The sequence below is a fragment of the Sceloporus occidentalis genome, unplaced genomic scaffold (genome assembly GCF_023333645.1).
Source record: "Sceloporus occidentalis isolate IW3139 unplaced genomic scaffold, rSceOcc1.0.p SCAF_2, whole genome shotgun sequence".
Classification (NCBI taxonomy): domain Eukaryota; kingdom Metazoa; phylum Chordata; class Lepidosauria; order Squamata; family Phrynosomatidae; genus Sceloporus; species Sceloporus occidentalis.
Window position 1 is genome coordinate 226,516,337 of NW_028316982.1, and position 20,392 is coordinate 226,536,728.

Genomic DNA, 20,392 nt, shown 5'->3' on the forward strand with positions numbered 1-20,392 from the left:
CCCAAGTGGAGTTTAATGGCCGAGCCGGGATTTGAACCCTGGTCTCCAGATAGGCAAATCTATCACCAAGGGGGATGGGGGTTCTTTGCAAGTTACTTCAGATGGGCTTTGCCATGGCCATCCTCTGAGGCTGAGAGAGTGTGACTTGCCCAAGCTCACCCAGTGGCTTTACATCATGGCCCAGTTGGGAACTGAATCCTGGCCTCCAGAGTGGAAGAAATTGAAATAAAGAGTTTCTCTGCCTTGGATCAAGCAAGAAACAACAGGCCTCTGCCTGCCAAGTTGAAGAGCCCTCCCCCGACCTCCATCTTGAGGGGAGAGAAGCAGAGAGGTTTTTTTTGTTTTGTTTTTTGTTTTGTTACTTGCTTTGTTGTTGTATATGCATATGTATGCTGTAAACCGCTTTGATCATAGGAAAAGCGGTATACAAATAAATCATATTATTATTATTATTATTATTATTATTGTTCAGAATGGAGACTGCAGCCAAGAAGTGAGAAGACAAGGCATGGGAACGGCAACTATGAAAGAACTAGATAAGATCCTAAAGCTCAAAGATATACAGTGGAACACTAAACTTAGTATTGTCCAAGCCATTGTATTCCCCATCACCTTGTATGGATGAGTGAGCTGGACAGTGAAGGAAGCCAATAAAAAGAAAACTCATTTGAGATAAGGTGCTAAAGAAGAGTGCTGAGGATAATGTGGACAGCCAAAAAGACAAACAAATGGGTCCTTGAATAGATCAAACCAGAACTCTCCCTGGAAGCCAAGATGACAAAGCTGAGGCATATCCTCCAATCCTGAGACCTTGCTATTTCCCAACAGACCAACACACAGATTAACATGTAAATCACTTCGGAGTTTATCATATGGAGGAAAATTGGAAGTTTAAACGGGGTTTATCCCATGAAAATCGCGCTATTAAATTGTAATTAAGATTTTCACACACAGCGGTCATTATCCTGGGAATAACCAGGCAATAACCATCAACAAATCATTCATGGGATTTTCATTCCTGGTTAATGGTGCTTTAATTGCTTTCGATCGTGATGTCATGTGAAAAACCTTTATCGCAATTACGTGATTTTTGCAGGATATTCCTGGGATAATGGTACTTTATTCATGATGTCATGTGAAACTCTTAATTGCAAATGCGTGATTTTCACAGGATAAACTCCGTTTACACTTCCAATTGTTCCTGTGTGATAAACTCTCTACTCCCAACCAAGGGTCACACAAGTATATATACCCCATGCACTTCCATGCCACCATCCTTTGAAGATGCCAGCCACAGACGCAGACAAAACATCACGAATAAATTCTTCCAGAACACAGCCACATAGCCCAGAAGACCCACAGATACCTAAAAACTGAGGCTATCGTACTTTGGCCACATCATTAAAAGGCACAACTCTCACGAAAAGACACTAAGGCCAGGAAAAGTGGAGGGAAGTAGAAAAAGAGGAAAACTACACACCAGATAGTTTGACTCAATTGGAGAGGTTGTAAGGATGGATTTACAGAACCAGTGAAGGATCGCGGGTCTTGGATATGTCTCATCCACAGGGTCACCATGGGTCAGACCCAACTTGAGGGCAGCTAACAACAACAACAACTCCAGAGTGGTAGTCCAGCACTCAAACCACTATGCCTCACTTGTTCTAAGTCTGAGACTACTGAGGGTGAATGGGTTAATAGGCAACTAGTGTGCAGGCTAAAGTCTTGGCTGGCTATGAAAAACTCCTTCCCAGAGCTGCTCCCACTGACATCATGCAGTTCTTCCTTCCTCACCCCAGCAATGAACCCAGAGGGCTTGTAGGAGCTGGAGAAATTTCAGGTTGAGAAATCCCTCTTGTTAAACTTTGCACAGATTTTCTGGCCAAGGGCAGAGGCTGCTGTCGGAGAACAACAAATAAGTTATTCAGCGTGAGTCAGCTTCCTATCTGTGATATCAGCAAAAACAGGGCTAAGCATTTTAAAGAAGGGTGACAGGCAGTAGGGGAAAAAAACTTAACCAAAGAAGGAAAGCTTTTCCTCCAAAGTCCAGGGTGATCAGATGTTCGAACTGCAAAGGAGGACAGAGCACCCCAAAATGTAGGATGTTACCAAATGAAAGATAGAAACACTCATGGAAATGGAAATTCATGCTTCATAGTCATGCTCAAAAGGAAGGACATTTTGGAATTGGTCCTGGATAGAAGGCTGAAATATGGAAAGATTTCCCTCCATGGTCTAGGGTGACCAGATGTCCAAGCTACAAAGGAGAACAAGACACCTCAAACTGTAAGACGTTCCAGGAAAATGTAGGATGCTACCTAATAAAAGCTAAAACCACTCATAGAAATGTAAATTCATGCTTCTTAGTCATGCTCAAAAGGGAGGACATTTTGGAATTCCTCCTGGACAGAGGGTTGAAACAGAGGAAATGTCATGGAAAAAGAGGGCATCTGGTCACTCCACCTCAGTCTCCAGTAGAAAAAATTGTAACCTAAGAAGGAAAGATTTCCCTCCTCATTCCAGGGTGACCAGATGTCCTAGCTGTAAAGGAGGACAAAGTGCCGCAAAATGTAGGACACCTTTCCTTAGTCTCCTGTCCAAAGTTGGGATTCCATTAGAAAAATCTTAACCTGAGAAGAAAAGCCTTCCTTCCTTCATCTGGAGTCCAAACCTGGGACTCCAGTCAAACAGGAAAAGGATGCCTGCAAGTTCCACTCTCTCAGAAATGCAGCTGTATTTATTTTCTCCACAGAGAGAAAGAGAGAGACTAAAGGATATTGTAGAGAAGTATACAATTTAGTATACATGTTGGGCCTCCTTAGAGGAAGGCACCTACATCTCAGGAGGCCAGCCCTTCAATAGCACTTATTTAAGGGGAGGGGGGAAGGTTGGCGGACGTTCATCTCCTTGAAGTCCTCGCTCTCTAAGAAATCACAAGAGGCCCAGGTCAAATCCTTTGCTGAATTAACAGGACGCATACAATTAGAACAGGCTGGCTTTGTGATAACTATGTGTGGCCTTACACAGGAAACTCCTGAGGGCTGTTTCTCCCGGATGATTTTTATTATTCATCTGGTCCTCACACCAGCATGCTTTCCTCTGGGCCTGCAACAAAATTCTCCAAGAACACAACAAAATGCTGACAAAATTCAATAATTTCAACAGTTAATAATAAGTTGCTGCAGTTGATCCCCTTCATACAAGCTGGGAGAATGTCTTACAAAATTGCCTGATCTAAATAGAATTTTCTCTTAAATATATAACATGAGGGGGGGATCCTTTTTTTATTTACATTTCCCAGAGTTGGGGTGTCTGGGAGCAGTAATTTGTTTGTTTGTTGGATTTATATCCCGCCTTTCTCCCAAAATGGTAGCTGAAAAAGTAACTTACCAGGTTCTGTTTAATTAGCCTGGAATGTATCCCTTAGAAATGGAATGATTTTAATGCAGATATTCTTTGTGTCCAGGTGAGGTTTTCTGTGAAATCACTCCATATGTTTATTACCTGGCAAGGACAACATAAAACTTGTCATGGTCTGTTGTTCTGTCTTAGGAGGTCACTTGGTGTCCTTGCCTGACAGCAAAAAATTCCTATCATTATACAAATACACTGTATGCATTTTGAGAGTTGTCTTCAGATAAAACTATGGTGAGGTCACAATCATGTTTATTTATTTATCATGGAAAGAGGGATAAGTTGTAGCCCAAGTCAGATCCCTCTGCAACACGTGTGTATCACTTGTACCTTTTTTGAGGCATTTTGTGCAGATGAGATATTACATTGATACAACTCTATATAAAAATCAGCCATCATTTGCACAAGAGTGGATGGGACTTGCTAACATTGAAATCTCTGCCAGCCCCATCAGCTTCCATATGGTATATGGAATGGAAGGACACACAATCTTACCCTTTGGCTCAGGCAGCATAATGTTTTGGACCAGCCCTGTGTGCTGAGAGCTAGAAAATTCTACTTTGCCAAGCATGGCATCTTATTTGTCTTGTCCCGCCTTTTTCTCCTATTTTCTTTTCTGTGTTACACAGAAATGCCTGTCACAGAGTGACACTATGCTTAATGTTTCTCATTAGCCATCCAGTGTGTCAGTAAATGCAAAATGCACTGTAAATGTAAGTGCTAACTATAGGGAAATCTTTTTTTTCTCCTCACTTTTGCTTTTGGATAAGTGACTTGTAATTTATTTCTAATTCATAATTACTAAGTTTTAATTCAAAATGCAGTTTATGTAGAAAGGAACAATAATAAAGTGAAACATAACACTTAAAACCAGTCATGAAATTCCTAATGTCTAGACTCTAGACTGAACCATAAGAGTCAAAAGAACCCCAGTCATCAAAATATTTATTGTAATTATATAAATAGGACGATGCAGATCCCTGACATGGAATGTAATTGGCAAAGCCCAAATACCTTGGTTTGTTTTAAGAATTTCTCAAATGTCTTGCAATTTAATATTCATATGAATAAAATGTAATACATTCTTTAAAAAAAAACTCTTGTATGCATGATTGCGCTTGCTGTTGCTCAAGTAATAAGAAATGCTTTGTTTTGTCTTTTTCTTTACTACTTTGTCTCATTTTTCAAAAATAAAACCCTTTAAAAAAGTTAATGAATTCTTGGCTGTGACGCAAACCCTGAAGAATAAGCAGCTAGGAAGTCCTTACAGTGTCAGTGTTCTGTGAAGCAACCATGATGGAATTTGCCCAGACTTCATAACAATGAATGCAGAAGATTTTATTCAGTATAAATGTCAGTTTTATAGTCATATGTGCATATTTGGATCTCTTCCGGCAGGCCTTTCCTGAATAACAGTACCCGGTCCCGGCCACAGAATGACTGCCCCTCACATCATGTATTAGCCCACCACTCTGTCCTCGTTGTATTTTTTATTGTGTTTTTAATATATATTTTAATTGTAACATGTTTAATCCTGTTTTAAGGGGGGGGGGATTTGGGATATAATGTTGTGAATGTGGATATTTTAATATGTTGTGTGAGCCGCTTTGATTGTCTCGTCACAGAAAAATGGGATAAAAATAAAAGTTTTGTTTTATTATTTATTTAAGGCGAGTCTTCTCCTATTTATTTATTTATTTATTTATTTATTTATTTATTTTATTTTATTTTATTTTATTTTATTTCTATCCTGCTTTTCTCCTGAATAGCATTCAAAGTGGCTTACAATATAAATTAAAACAGAACATCTGAAACAATATGGAGTGCAATTTAAAAAAAAGCATTACATTATTAATCCAATTAAAGCATTACTTTTAGTGCATTAACACTTAATTAAAGCATTTAAAATAAATAATGAATACTAAAAACACTACACCTGATTGTATATCACTCTACCTTGGTCAGATAAGGCTGAAGCCCTGTTTAAATACACACATAACTAATGTGTATGTGTATATTACATGTCTATGATCCACAAAATAGTTATACCTTTACTGGCTGAACAAAATGCACAAAATATATGATGCAAGCTTTCAAAACTCCACTGGCTTCTTCATCAGGCAAAGGTGTTAAAAATCATACAGGGTGTGTGTGTGTGTGTGTGTGTGTGTGTGTGTGTGTGTGTGTGTCTGACCCCCCACGTAAGGCGAATTCTGCCTATGCTCGAGCCCCATTATAGTGAATGGGGCTCGTGCGCATGGCGGCGTGGTGTGTATGTGCAGTGGCCACATGCGCTTTTCAGAGTATTGCAAGCACTATTTCTGTGTAAACCAGAAGCTATATATGGCGCGCCAGCGTATGGAGTGGGCGCGCTGTATATATGTCACAGAACTCTATTTTGTCAAGATGTTTTTTTGTGTGTGTGTGTGTGTGTGTTGTTCTGTATTGAGATGGTGTGGAGGGATATCTATGCAGGCAAAGCATTTCAGAGTCCAGGAGATAAAATCTGAATTCCTTTAGCAATACTAAAAGATGCTTCACACCTTCGAATTCAGATTTTATCTCCTGGACTCTGGAATGCTTTGTTCCCTGTGCCACATGGCCAGAAGAAGGAGGGGCTGGCTTGCATAGATATCTCTCCACACCATCTCAACAGAGGACAGCACAACAACTACATCTTGACAAAATGCAAGCCTGTGACTAACATCGTCATTGTTTAAAAAGTTTTCTCCTGCATGATTTTTAACACCTTTGTCTGATAAAGATGCCAGTGGAGCTTCAAAAGCTTGCATCATATATTTTGTGCATTTTGGGTTGGTCGAATAAAGGTATTACTGTTTTGTTGATTTTGGGTGTTACTGTACTTGACCTATAAAACCCAATATGCCTTGGTCCAGGTTATTTGAAGGATTGTATCCCCTTTACGAGCCAGCTGGAATCTTGAGATCATCTGGAGAGGCCCTTCTGTCTGCCCCACCACCACTTTCAGGCCCATTTGGTGGGAAGAAGAGAGAGGACCTTCTCAGTGGATGCTCCCATGTTTTGGAACTCCTGCACTAGAGAGGTGCTATCCTTTTGCCGGCAAATAAAGTCATTCTTGTGGTGTCAGGATAAGGGCTGGGATTTAAATGTTGTGTGATTTAAATTTTAAAGTTTGCATTTTTAACATGTTACATTGTAATCCATAACAGTTTTAACTTTTTTAATTGTTTAAATGTTTTTTTTTTTAATTTTATAATTTCTACATTTTAATGTTGGTGTACTGTTTTTAGACTGTATTGTTTTGAATTTGCTGTTAGCCACCTTGAGTCCCTATGTTGGGAGAAAGGTGGGATATAAGAAAACAAAATAAATAAATAAATAAATAATACTTTGTTATATGACCAACATAGCTACTCCTGATTATATGTGTGTGGGGGGGGGGGGGGACATGCACATTTCACAACAATATATTTTTGCTGGGGAAAAATCTATTCACCTCATACTGTCCTCCCCCTCCCCAACAACTCTAAGGAATACAGAATAGCTCAGAATAAACAAGACTATCTGAAGAGGATGACAGATAATGTCATTGTTCTGCTAATCAAAAAGTCCAAGTGCTTCAGCCCAGCAACCGCTGACTTTGCTATACCATCGGTCTTTTAGCTATTCCACTGTAATTACAAAAATGATAGATAAATGATGGTGGGAGGACACACCTTCTGTGCATGTGTGTGCACTCATATTCTTCAGTATAAAGAGCTGGGTGGGGGGGAGAGAAAGAGGTTTTAGTACGATAAAAGGAATTCCTATGATGAAGTCCTCCCATCTATTCTTGCTGAATTACCCACACAGATAGCGTATCCATTAACTTAAAACTGATTAAGAAGGCTGTTGCATAAGCAACAATGCAGTCATAACAAACCAGTTAGTGTTTGCATTGCTAAAGGATTTATTTATGTATTTAATGTCTTCCATTTATTTCAGAGCTTTCTGCAAATACAATTATCTTTAATGGGCCAGAGTCCTGATTAATTTAAATGACTGACTGATCCTTAACTTGTTTACTCAGCAGTAAGTTCCACTTTTTTAGGTAGGGGTTACTTTCTAGTAAGTAAGATTAAGGTTGAAGCTGGGATTTCAACTAAGCTTCATTAGAATACACAGCATCCATTTTTAAAAGCAGGTATATTTGACATAGTTTTATATTTATTTAGTTAATTGGCACCAAGCAATGAAGGAGTAGTAAATGGTATTACAGTGTACATAAGCTCAAACTTAGGCCTCATTCCCACTTTTCTCTTGATTCGCTTCCTGCACCGCTTCGTGAAACTGGTTCAGCAAACAGCGTAGTTCCACTATGTTTGTGCCGGTTTCAAGAATCGGTGCAGGAAGTGACAGCCATGGCTTCCCTGCCATGTCTCCCTCCATCCTTCCTGGCCATACTGGGTGCGGAAGAGAGGCCGGGGTGGAAGGAGAGAGACAGGCCAGGAGGACTGAGGCACACCGGAGCGGAAGGAGAGAGTCAGGCTGGGGGAATGGAGGACTGAGAGCGGAGCATGGAGGTATGGCCGGGAAAGCTGCTGCCAGTGGGAACCATGGCAGATTCGAATCCAATTCGATTGTGCTTGATTCCCACTTGGGCTGAATCGATTTATTTCCAAATAAATTGATTCAGCCCAAAAAACACCCATTTTACCAGCGTCTTTTTGATGCAGGTTAAATGGGTAAAAAATGGGTAAAAACCATGCCCCCCCTTTCTGAATCACTTCAGGGATTCGAATTAAGTGGGAACCATCGTGGTTTACACCAGACTGAGATCTGGTTTAAAACATAGTGGGAACAACCCTTTATATTACACTGTATCATAAAGCATTGTTTCAAATGTTTTTGTGAGAGCTCTTTATCTTTGACTGCTTTGCTATCCTCCCCCCCCCCCCAATTTTCCTTCTTTCCCCAAAGAGCAAACCTGAGTTGTGTTTTTAATAATTTATTTAGCAGTGTCTTTAAGAAAAAAATTCTGTGTGTGTTGATTATGTTATTAAATATCTCTTGTCTGTTATTATGAAAATGCGCAGGAAGATGTTTTGAGTAAGGTGGGCGTATATAGTAATAAATCTAAGTCTGGCTGTCTGCTTGCCTTGAGGTTTTCTTTTTCATTAGAACAGGAATCTGAGCTGATGTAAACAAGAGGGAAGTGCTGTCAATATTGACTATTTAGTTTTTCCAAGTGGGCAGAGACTGTTCCACAGACACAAAAATATATTTCCTGTGTGTTAAATTCAATATATAAACTATTCTAGGTAACAAAATTGCTTTATACAAGGATTTAGGGCATAAGAAAACATCCTTAAAGGCACACCAAAACTAGCCCACTCAAAACCATATGGGAGTAAAAGAATGATTAGTGAAACCATATTTAGGGGTGGGCAACTGTAGGGGGCTAAGGGGCTGCATTAACCCCCTATAATCCCTGCAAACCTTGGAGGGATCTGCAAACCCCTGTACCCCTGCAAAAATAAATGGGGGCCTGGGGAGATATTCACCATGTTTTAGGCCCCCTGGGATATGGTAGGTGCAGAAAATGCCTATTTTCAACAACAGGGAGTGGAAGTCATTACCTATTTATTTTAAAATGCTCTTTGGAGCCTAAAATGTAGTGGAGTGAAATAGCACTAATATAATTTTAAAAAAAAACCCCACCTTCTCCCTCTCTGAAAAAAAGTATTTGGGGGCAGTTTTTTGACCCTGGGGGGGGGGGGGGGCTAGTAAAGTACACCAGGAGTACTGAATGACGCCCATAGGTCACACGTGGCCCACCCCTCCAACAGATGAAGAACTATGACTATAGGATTTAATAGTAGAACTTGAGATTTGGTGTGATGTCAACTAGACTCCTTCATAAGTGCTTTCATCAAGTATGTCACCAGCTTCCTAGCAAAAACATTGATGTGTCTTCATACTGTGTCAAGTCTTGGTCTATCTTACACACTATTGTCTGTACTGAATAGTGGCAGTTCTCCAAGATTTCAGATGGGGATAGGGGTTGTTCCCAGCCATACCTGGAAATGCTGCAGATTGAACAAAGGATGTTCTGCATGCAAAACATGAGCTCTACTACCAAGTTATGGTCCTTTTCCACTTGATATATATCATGCTGAAATAATGTAATCTCTGTCAGTAGAACTGTTATTTCTACATGGTGGAGGTTCGAGTGGGATGTGAGGAGGCACAGAGGAGCACATTTAAGCCAAATTTCATTCAGACTGCAACCACACTCCCATTAAAAGCTGCACTTTTCACCTGGGATTGTAACAAGATATTTCTTCTACATTAATTTGTCCCATTCTTTCTTTTATATAAACATTCTAAAACAGAGAACCCTAATTAACAATGCAATATAAATGCTGTGTATTTATGTGAAGACTTTATTAGCAAGAAGCAGACCCTAGGGATAGCAGCCCACCTCATATAATATGAGTGTAATGTCATGTCTATGTTTAGGCCTGTGCACTTGGAAACATTCAGTGCTAGATAAACCTCTTTGACAGAAGTGTTTCAGAAAGCAGTTTTCAGGAGTAGCATTTTCCCCCACTGCCAGAATTCACTTCAGCTTCACCAGTCCCTCCTGGGAAAGTGCTCGTTTCTGTTTTGTTTGTTTTGCTCATTTCTGTGTTTTTTTAAATAGCCTTCACTATTTTTTAGAAGAGAATTGTGCTCTTTAGAAAAGTGATTCTCCAAACTTTGGGGGAAAATGGGACACTTACAGCTTGAGAACAATACTTTCTTCCTGTAAGCTGCACGAGTCCCATCTTACTCATGTGGTCCTGCAGGTATTCTGGACTGCAACTCATATAGCCAGTGGTAACTCACAAAGGGGTTTATCACATGGGAGGATAAGTGCCCTAATCCTGTGCAGAAACAGGATTTAAATTCCAGAAAAATCCCGCAAAAGTGGGATGGTTTTCAGATACGTCAAGGGCATTGAGCATTAATCTGGCATTAACCTGCACAGAAAGTGGACAAAATAGGCCCCATTTTACTTTTGGGAAAAGTAAAAAGCAGCCGATTTTGTCCACTTTCTGTGTGAGTTAATGCCAGATTAATGCTCAATGCCCCCAACGTCATATGAAAATCATCCCACCTTTGCTGTATTTCTCCACTTTCTGTGCAGGATGCCCCTAATGTTGTCCAAAAACAATCCCATTTTTGCTGGATTTGTCCACTTTTTGTGCAAGATGCCCCCCACATTGTCTGAAAAAGATCCCATTTTTCCGGGATTTTCCTGATTTAAATTCCATTTCTGCAAGGGGTAAACTCCATGTTTTAAACTCCATAGCTGATTACAATTCAACATCTGAAGAGCCACATATTCCCAATTACTAAGGTAAAGAGAAACAGGGGGTTGTTTAATGTTTTGTTATGAACTCTTACTGTTTTACCTACTTGATTTCTGTTATTCTGTTATTATTAAATTTAAGTAGTTACATTAATTAAGCAAGTTCTGGTCCTCTTACAGAATGCTAAAAACAAACAAAATTTTCCACTGGATACAATATTGGCGTTGATTGACCAAGTAATGCTACTATAAAACCTTACTTACATAAAAACTACAGCTAGATATCCTTCAGTAACTTTATCCTCTCTTTCCATGCTGATATTACTTTTTTGCAACTTTGCCCTTTTATTTTAATCAAAATGATAATAAAAAATCTGATACAGAAGATCAAATCTGAGTTTTCTGCTGCAAGTCAAGTTCAAGTCTCCCAATTTTGGGAGTCTTTTCATTGTATTCCTCAAAAGAGTAATTCACACCAAATATATTAATGGATGAAGAGGAGGTCTGTGGGGAGAAATGAATCAAATGGGTTTTTGTTTCTGGCTTCCAGGAATTTATATCTATTTATTGCAAGGGATGAGGGAATAATTTAAAAGTGCTTTGCAATATAGCTTTGTCAACAAAATAAAAGATTGTCAGTAATGAAGAAACAACCCCTGGTTTCAGTCTTCTAGATGTATTCACTGAAGTCTAGGAGACTTTTGCATAATTATACACCAGGCTATGATCCAAATGAATCTGAAATATGTACAGGAAGAGGATTATTATTTAAGATCATGACAAAATGTCACTCTTGAGTACTGTGTTCCTTTTTGCTGGTTTTAAAGTCACAACCCTTAATTGAGAGCAAGTATACATTTAATTTTATCAGTGTCTTCTGGTTAGTATCTCCACCACATTGTACAGTCTAATCTTATGTTCTATTAAAATAAAGCAGAAAGTCTGTTTTATGCTCCTGAATGTAGGGACACTGGATGTGGAGCAGAAGTAGATGGAGAGAGAGAGAGAGAGAATGCAATGCTGAGGGAAGAGAGGTCATCAGCAGTCAAAGTCACGATGCCACCCAAACCAGGTGGTTTAGAAGAATGGACCCATAAATCTACAAAACCAAACTTCAGCTTTAGGCTTTCTACACAGCCCCAAATCCAAAACACTAATAAGCACACAAAACATGGTAATTATGCTTTTTGCTAGGACAGAAACCAATAAAGTGAAAGTAAACAATAACTAAAGCAGTATATGGGACGTGGTGTCTCAGCGGTTAAGACACTGACTCTGATGATCTCAGGGTTGGCAGGTTGGCAGTTTGAGGCCCAAGTGCCGCTTGACAGAGTGAGCTCCTGTCACTAGTCCCAGCTTCTGCCATCCTAGCAATCTGAAAGCATCTAAAAGTGCAAGTAGGTAAAAAGGTACCAGTTCGGTGGGAAGGTAACAGCGTTCTATGCATTCATGCTGGCCACGTGATCACAGTCATCTTTGACAACGCTGGCTCTTTGGCTTAGTAACGGAGATGAGCACTACCTGTTACAGTCAGTCACGGCTAGACAATGTTTTCAAGGGAAAACCTTTATTTAAACCTCAAGCAATATATATACAGAATTCATTAAGGCTTTCATCTGAGCCAAAATGGCGCCTATTCCCTTTCCATGTAAGAAAGCTGCCTGGACTGGAAGATAAATCTTTCTTCAATACTTTATTATGACATTCTCCACAGTATCTGAAGGCAGCAGACTAGCTCAAGGGTGCAGATCAAGCTTTGTGATGGGGACATTTCTTTCTTCCAGCCCCTTCCTCTCACTTCTTAGCACCTGTCACTTCTGGGTGTTCCCCGATTTTACCTCATGCTACAGCTCTGTCATGTTTAGACTGGATAGTTGCACTAAATTTATCTAATCTGACCCAAATGTGTAGAACAGCAATGGGACTTGGAAGGTTGGAACACTATTTTTAGCTCCACCCAAACCACACTGGGCCACGAAGCCACTATGTCCTGGATCCAAAAGTGTAGTTTTGATAACTTCTGGGTTTGAGGCGAGGGATACTGGCAACTTTTAGTTTTGGTTTGGGTGAATCCCTAATTTTTTATGCAAAAATTGAGAAACAAGGATTTGGGGGAAAATATTGATCTGGAGGAGCCCCAAGGATTCCACAAGTCCCTCAAACGGCCCTTCGACTGAATAGTTCTCACATGTGTATTGAGCAAAGTGAAAATCTGTGCCCTCTCCTTCAACCTGGGGTATCTTAGGTACATTCAACACAACAAATCTGAGTGATTTATATCATCATTAGAGTGTACTTATTCAAATGTGGATGTGTGGGGCCACTGGATGTGGGGCAAGCATGCTGAGTAAGCAGGGATGGCTTTACACAGAGAACACATAAATATTTAATACAGTACATATTTACCTACAGATTTACAATAGACATTGATGCAGAGAGTTAAACCTTTTAAAATCAATGTAAATGTGGATGTTTTCCTGCGATTCTTCACTTTTAGAAAAACCACAGTTTTATTCTATGACACATTTTAAGCAGCCTTTTCCCACCTGTTTGTGAGATAACATATGGTTTGAATCACATCATCCTGTAGCCAAGATTCTTATATACTGATGTAAAAAAGAGAAAATAGCACATATGTCTTAAATTAAACGCTAGTTTTAAATAAGTAGAACAGTAATGCACATTGCTGGGGTTTTTTTCTTTCAGTTTTTCAGTCCAAGGAGATTAAGAGCCTTTCCACATAATCAGTTTTATAGCGTAATAAGTGAACATTTGTTTCTCATTTATTGTACATATTCTCCACATCTGTCTTCAGAGTTGCACTTCTGTTGTGGGTCATTTTCCAAGCACATAAAGAGAAATGAACATGAGAAAGAAAGAGTTTGGCTAAATCCTTCTAAAACATGAAACTCCCTCTATAACCTTGGGTCAGCCACTCTCTTTCAGCCTTATTACCTCTTAGACTTGTAAGAATGAAGTGCCATGTACACCATCTTGAGCTCCTTGGAGATAGTAATGAAGAGAAATATAACAAACAAATAATATGATTATGCATGTATCACAGCAACTGCTACCACTTCAGTTGTATATAAGTAATTCCACTATGGTCAGTGGGATATGCTCTCAGGTAAATGGCCATAGGATTATAGACCTGTTAAACATTTTTGTGATATAATTTAGGATGAATAACACAACTCTTTGCTGTGTGTGCAACCAGGATGTAATCCGCTTTGTAGAAATTATTGTTTTAACCCTTAGATATGATTGACAATCCTAACTCATTTGTGTCAACAAGACAATATACTAGAAAGTATCCTGACACATTGTTTCACCTAACTAAATACACTGACAGAGATCTGTGTAGTGTAAATCTCAGTTATGCATTGATTTATGCTACACAGTCTTTGTATTGAATGCCCACATTGCACAAATGAATGTACAGCTAAATGTACTAATTAATGTGGTTGTGCCTTCATAAGTATAGCTGTATGCACAATGTGACTAAACCACAACTCTGTTTCTACAGACCTCAACTGAATATAGATGTTTCCCATTGAACAAAAGTGTCCAAGTGTTCCCACAGAGGAGATGACACACATGTGAGACACCAACTATATTCTGCCCATAATTTAAAACACATCAGTAAATAAAATACAACCATCCAGTAAAATGACACTTTGCCTGACAGTGGCCATTTGCCAAAAGCTGCCCAAAATGTCTTTTTCTTTCACTGTATTTTGTTCCTCCCCAGTCACATATATATTTGTCTGGATAACAATAATGCATTTGATGGAGCAGAGTCTACATTAAACTTGGGGTTTATGACAAATTTGTTAGTTTCAAAGAAGTTACCCAGGCTTTTCCTTTTGCTGTTAATGCAGCAACTCCCTGGAAATTATATAAATTTAAATATGTTGCTAATAACCACAAAGGCATGTGAACCCCACCCATAATCATTTACAATCTGAGCAGAATATTGACAGGGAAGTGTCTTTAAGCGGTTATTGATAATTACAAAATTAGTACCATTTAATCTTACAAGTCTCTGCTTCCAGCTTGCCTTTGATTAGAATGGATTATCACATTCCAGTAAAATGTTAATCAGATATTGGACAAATGCTTTAGTGTGTGTGTGTGTGTGTGTGTGTTTCAAAAGAAATCTCTTCTGGGGATAGTGTCTTTTGAAACTGCAGTTGCTTTGCTGAAACTTTAAATGACCTCTTGTGGGTAGGAAGGGAATCTTGGGTAGATTTATTTAGTTTGGCAAAAAGACCTCTGATCTGATGGAGGAAACTGCAGGGTAGCACATCTAGGAGAAGCAACACATGGTGCTCCATTTTGAAGATCTTTTTGTTACTAGTAAAGTCATATTTAGGACTACTGTAAAAAGACCTACAGTTGCAATTGTTTATGTACTAAGTAAAAGTAGATGCTCTCTGCTTCACTCCTCACTTTTACATTTTGTGGTTGCTTATCTCAATTTAAAAATTCTGAAGGGACACATCCTAGGGCACCTTGTGTATATTCTATTCCAGAAAACTTATATCGAGGCTAGCAGTGTTTGTTTCTCCTGTCTGTGCATCCTGCTGGTTGTACTGGTTTGTGGTGGCAGCGCTCCAAGTACTATCACTCCCACAATGCCCCAAAGCACTTCTAGATCAGTGGCATCATGGACAGAGTTCTTCTCAGAGTCATAGTAAGAGGGGAGGGAATTAAGGATAGTCATGACAGGCATCTGTAGCGAAACTTACATAGAGTTCTAGAGCCCCAGCCAAGGATGTCTATACTGATAGCAGCCCTGGACTCAGTCTGACTTAACATTTAACTTTTTCTACACTTCTGGTTGTGACATGCATGACCCATATGTGAGTAGTTTTATGAGAGCCAGCAGTATAGCCACCTTCTTTGAGAAAGAGCAATTGAATGAATGTGTGCAGTGCAGTGAGGTAACAAAAAGGTCAATCACTGTATGGGTTCTCGTCCACATGTCTTCAATGTGTATACAGGCAGAGGCATGTTGCAAATGTATGATGCATCACCTCCACACTATAAGCACTTGTTCAGAAAGAAGAAGCATAGAATCTGAAGATCTCTTTACCATACAGTCTAATCTGAACAAACAGATGTCTCATACCAATCAGATTGCTATCTTTTTGAAGACCAGAAAAATGCAGAATAAGTGAAAGCACCACCTCACTTGCAAAAGAAAGTTAATTTGAGAACTTTTATTGGGAGATGGAGAGACGTGAATCGCTTGTACTTGTGTATCAAAAGATAGTGTGTTTCCAAGCTGGTCATTAAAATGACAGCCCCACTCTTTCAAAAGGTTTGTGAAGCTAAGAACATTTACTTCATATAAATGGATCTACATATGAAAACATCACCATTAAAATGTATCTATTTAACCTTCCTTATTGGTCTGAAGCACTACAAACAACAAAAACACAAATGTTGGCAAGATACATTCCTGGGCCACAGTGGAGACAACCTTTCAGTGACCTAGTTGGCATGACAAATCCTAGAGTTTCTGAAATTTGGAACACACATTTGGCAAGCATACTGGAGTTTTTCCACTTAAAACAAAGGCAGAAGTTTGCTTCAAGGCTATTGCCAAGGCACTTTTTGTATGTATCAAGCAGTTGCCATGCCATAAAATATATTCTCCTGCACTGAGAAGTGTTGCCTGAAGGCTGCATGTCTGTGGCCCAAAACCACATATTTGTGGCTCCCCAAAGACCCCATCCCCAAATTAATTTTTCCCCAGGCTAATTTTTGGGGTGATTTTAATCCCCAAATTACTCCAAATGCATGGGGGGGGGTCGGTGGGGAGCTTACATGTGCAGTGGTTTTCTTTTCTCAACTTCCCCAGAGTCTCACAGGGCCTTTTTTGTTTCTGGTTTGGGTTGTTGTTGTTTTTTGTTAGCTGAAAACTAGCCAAAAATGGCAATTGGACATAATATCATTCCCTGTGTACTGACGATGCACCAGTGCAACCAATAGAAATGGCCTGGGGACAAAAATCGGCCCCTGCACCCACAGAGGTGCCCACCCTTGTTCTCCATGAAGCATTAAAGTTGCAATTCAGGGCACAACTAACTAGGAGTAAGTCTAACTGAACAGGATTTATTTCTGAGTACGGGGATGCTGCTGTTGCATTCATGTCCTGCTTGTAGATTTCTGCAAGCATCTGGCTGAATATTCTGAGAATGGAATCCTGGACTAGACAGGCCTTTGGTATGATCCAGCATCTTTGGTCATAGGATTTTGCTGTATCCTAAAGAGCTGTTTATTGCATACATCTTTCTTTAAACACATTATTTAACCATCTAGGATGTTTGGCATAATGTTTGCCATTCTGGCAATTTTAGGATTCCATAATTACTTTGTCTTCATTGGCAAAATGTATACTTTATTGTACATTTTGAATCTCTGCCTTATGATTTATTCTGATTGAATCTCTGTCTTGGATGCATTATTCATCTAATAATGGAGGATAAGTGTAAGAACATGTGGCTATCCTATGTTCCCCCAATTCACCTCACTATCCTTATGACATTCCTATACTACTATGCACTTTATCACATGGGGAAAATCAGGGGTTTAAACAGCGAATATCACGTGAAAATAACGCAATCGCAATTAACATTTTCACACAATGTCACGATTAAAATGCCATTATCCCAGGAATATACAGGCAATAAAAAGCAACAAATTCTTCACAGGGAAATAATCTATTCATTGCCTGTTTGTTCCCGGTATAATGGCTCTTTAATCGTGATGTATGTGATAATGTTAATCGCACTTGCGAGATTTTCACATGATTTTCATGTGATTTTTGCCATTTAAACCTCTGATTTCCCCATGTCAATCAATCTTTATTGCTTTTGGCCAAAGGCCATTGCAAAAACAAAAGTAATAAAACAATACACATAAAATTCCATAAAACCCATATACAGTGAATCCTATTAAATAACGGAAGTTTAACATTAATTTTCCTATGTGATAAAGTCCTAGATTCCCAAACATGACAGTAGGGACATGCTAGCTGCTGAAAAGTACTTCCATGGGTGTTGGTCTCCTTATGTCTCATGCCATGTTTGATAGAATAAACCTCACACCAGGCACTATTGCCAATTGTTGTGGAAATGTCCCATTCATAATGACTAATCACCCACTCTTTTGTTTGCAAACATCATACAAGTTACAAAAATGTGCATCCATTTAAAAGTGGTGTTCAGTCTCCAATATCAAGTCAGAATTGGGTTTTCAATTAAACATGCTGTTGTAGTCCTTTTATTGGCACTCCTGCTTTCTTTTACAAGAAAAGAACCCCTGGTTAGGCAATATACCCCACTTCCAGGAGGGAAGATGTTTCCACAGATAGGCACTTACTGTGTTTGGTTGTTGTTGTTTTTAAATAAAAGAGGTCACAGGAACATAAGTAGTTTCATTATACCCTTGATGCATCCAGCCCAGTATTGTCAGGCTTTGATTGGCAGCAGCTCTCCAATTTTAGGCAGGATTCTTGTCTGTCCCTACTGGAGATCTCTAGTATTCCCCTTACTTACATCAAACAATAAGTAAGTCTATTCTGATTAGTGTCTGATATCAGATGAGATCAAGGTTGCGAGTCATAATATAGTGGCTTCTAAAAACATAAGTCAGTGATTCTCAAACTGTGGAGAGTGAGTCAAAGGAGGCATGACATGGAAGCCCTAATCTCACATCCTCCACCTCTTCTTCTTCCTCCTTCTCCTTCTCTTCTTCTTCTCAAATATTTTTCTGTCCTGGAGGGGAAGAGAAAAGTGAGGAGGGTGCTTGGAGCAGCCACCTCTGCCTGAGGGAGGAGAGCAAGGAAGCTAACTGATCATGGTCTCTGGCAGAGTCCATACCAAGCTGCTGTTGCTTCATCCTCCACCCATCCCATCAGTGTCCTAATTTTCAGGACAAGACAAGTAGTGTGCCTGCATAGCCCAGTGACCTTAGGACACAGCAGTCAAAGAAGAGCCAGCATCCCCAATAACCCCCAGCAGTGGAGAAGACTGGCAGTGCCTCTTGCTACCAGTGTTCCCTGGCTCTGGCTGAGCCCCTTCAGAGGCAGAAGAGAAGCAGCTGTGTGTGAAACAGTATGTGTAAAATTTACACATGTTTTAAGTATCAAATTTATTTAAATAAAACTGTTATAATTTGAATGATGTCATTTCCTTGTAAACTGTTAAAATCATAAATGGGCAAATGAAAGTACACACACTAAACAAACAAAATGTTTTTATTGGTATGCTATGCTGAACAGGGGGAGTGGACATGCATATGTAGATGTTAAGGGGTCACAAGGGGGAAAATTGAAGAACCATTGTCATAGGTGATTAAGGTTTATTAACACATACATACTGGCTGAACATATAAAAATGAGAAGGATACAGAAGAGAGTCCACAGCTGTAGAAGTCTAGCAAATTCCTATTCTCCATCAGATGTACCTACAGCACGAATGGATTTCCTGCAAAAAATAAAGTTAACTCTTCTTTCACATCCAATTCCAGAACTCACTCTCTACTGCATTCACTTATAGTGGCTTGTTTCTATTGTATTCCTTAGGGCTGGGAGGAAAAGAAGCGAGTCATGTCCACACACACAAAACATATGCCTTTCGGGGACACCCAGATTCCCCTTAAAAAAGGCATCAATAGGACTTTAGCCACTTTCTATTGACAAGCCTTTAATAATTTTTGTCTATAGGCATTTGCATTGATAGCTGTACTTAACTACAGTCTTAGAATTATGGAATTAGAAGGGATACTGATTCTCTCTACAGTTGTGAAAAGTAATTTAGACCCACACACTCCAACTATCTCAACTTGGCAGAGACAGTTTCAATTAAACCTCTGTCATCCCACTCTTTTAGCCACTTTTAAAATGCCCCAGTTTCTTTCTCTTCCTCCCACTTTCCCTTTTGTTTCCACCCTACTTCAGTTGCTGCAAGCTGAGTTCAAATTGCAAAAGGAGTTTGTACTTGGTTCACTCAGCAGTGGAGAGAGGATAGGAGGTGGAATCTTGCCCTTCTGTCATGCCCAGCCAGGCTGAGGACTCGGAGGACTCGGAGGATGATCCAAAGCCTCAACTTGGACCTGTGCAGGAAGCTGAGTCTGAGCCTGAACCCAGCCCTAGTTTGCCCCACCAGCTCTAGCAGAGTTTTTGGCTTCCAATGAGGCTCAGCAGCCAAGCTTCCTGGCAACAGAGCCTGCAGGCATGGATAAGAGAGAAGGGACAGCAACATCTACAGTACCTACCTTAAGCCAGCAATGAGCAGAAAGGGAGGGCCTCCAGGGTTCGAGGAGGCTTTATCAAAAATGGCAAGGTAACCAGGCACAGGTGGGTTCCTGCAGTTTGTGAATTTAAACAGGTTCAGAATCCCATATTATCTAAACTTCCCTGCAAAATCATGCTTGATATTGACCGCCCTTGTTTTTCTAGCTGAAAACCTTGCTCTTTGCATTGCTGGTTGCCATGCCTTTCTGGACTTCTTGACCTTTGGATTTGCTTACTTGTCTCATCGCTCTCTGGAACCCTGGACTTTGGATCGTTCACTTCTCTCTTTGGCTGTACCCCCTGGTTTGTTGTTGCTATCAGCATACTTGGCTGCTTTCCCAGGACATCTTCCC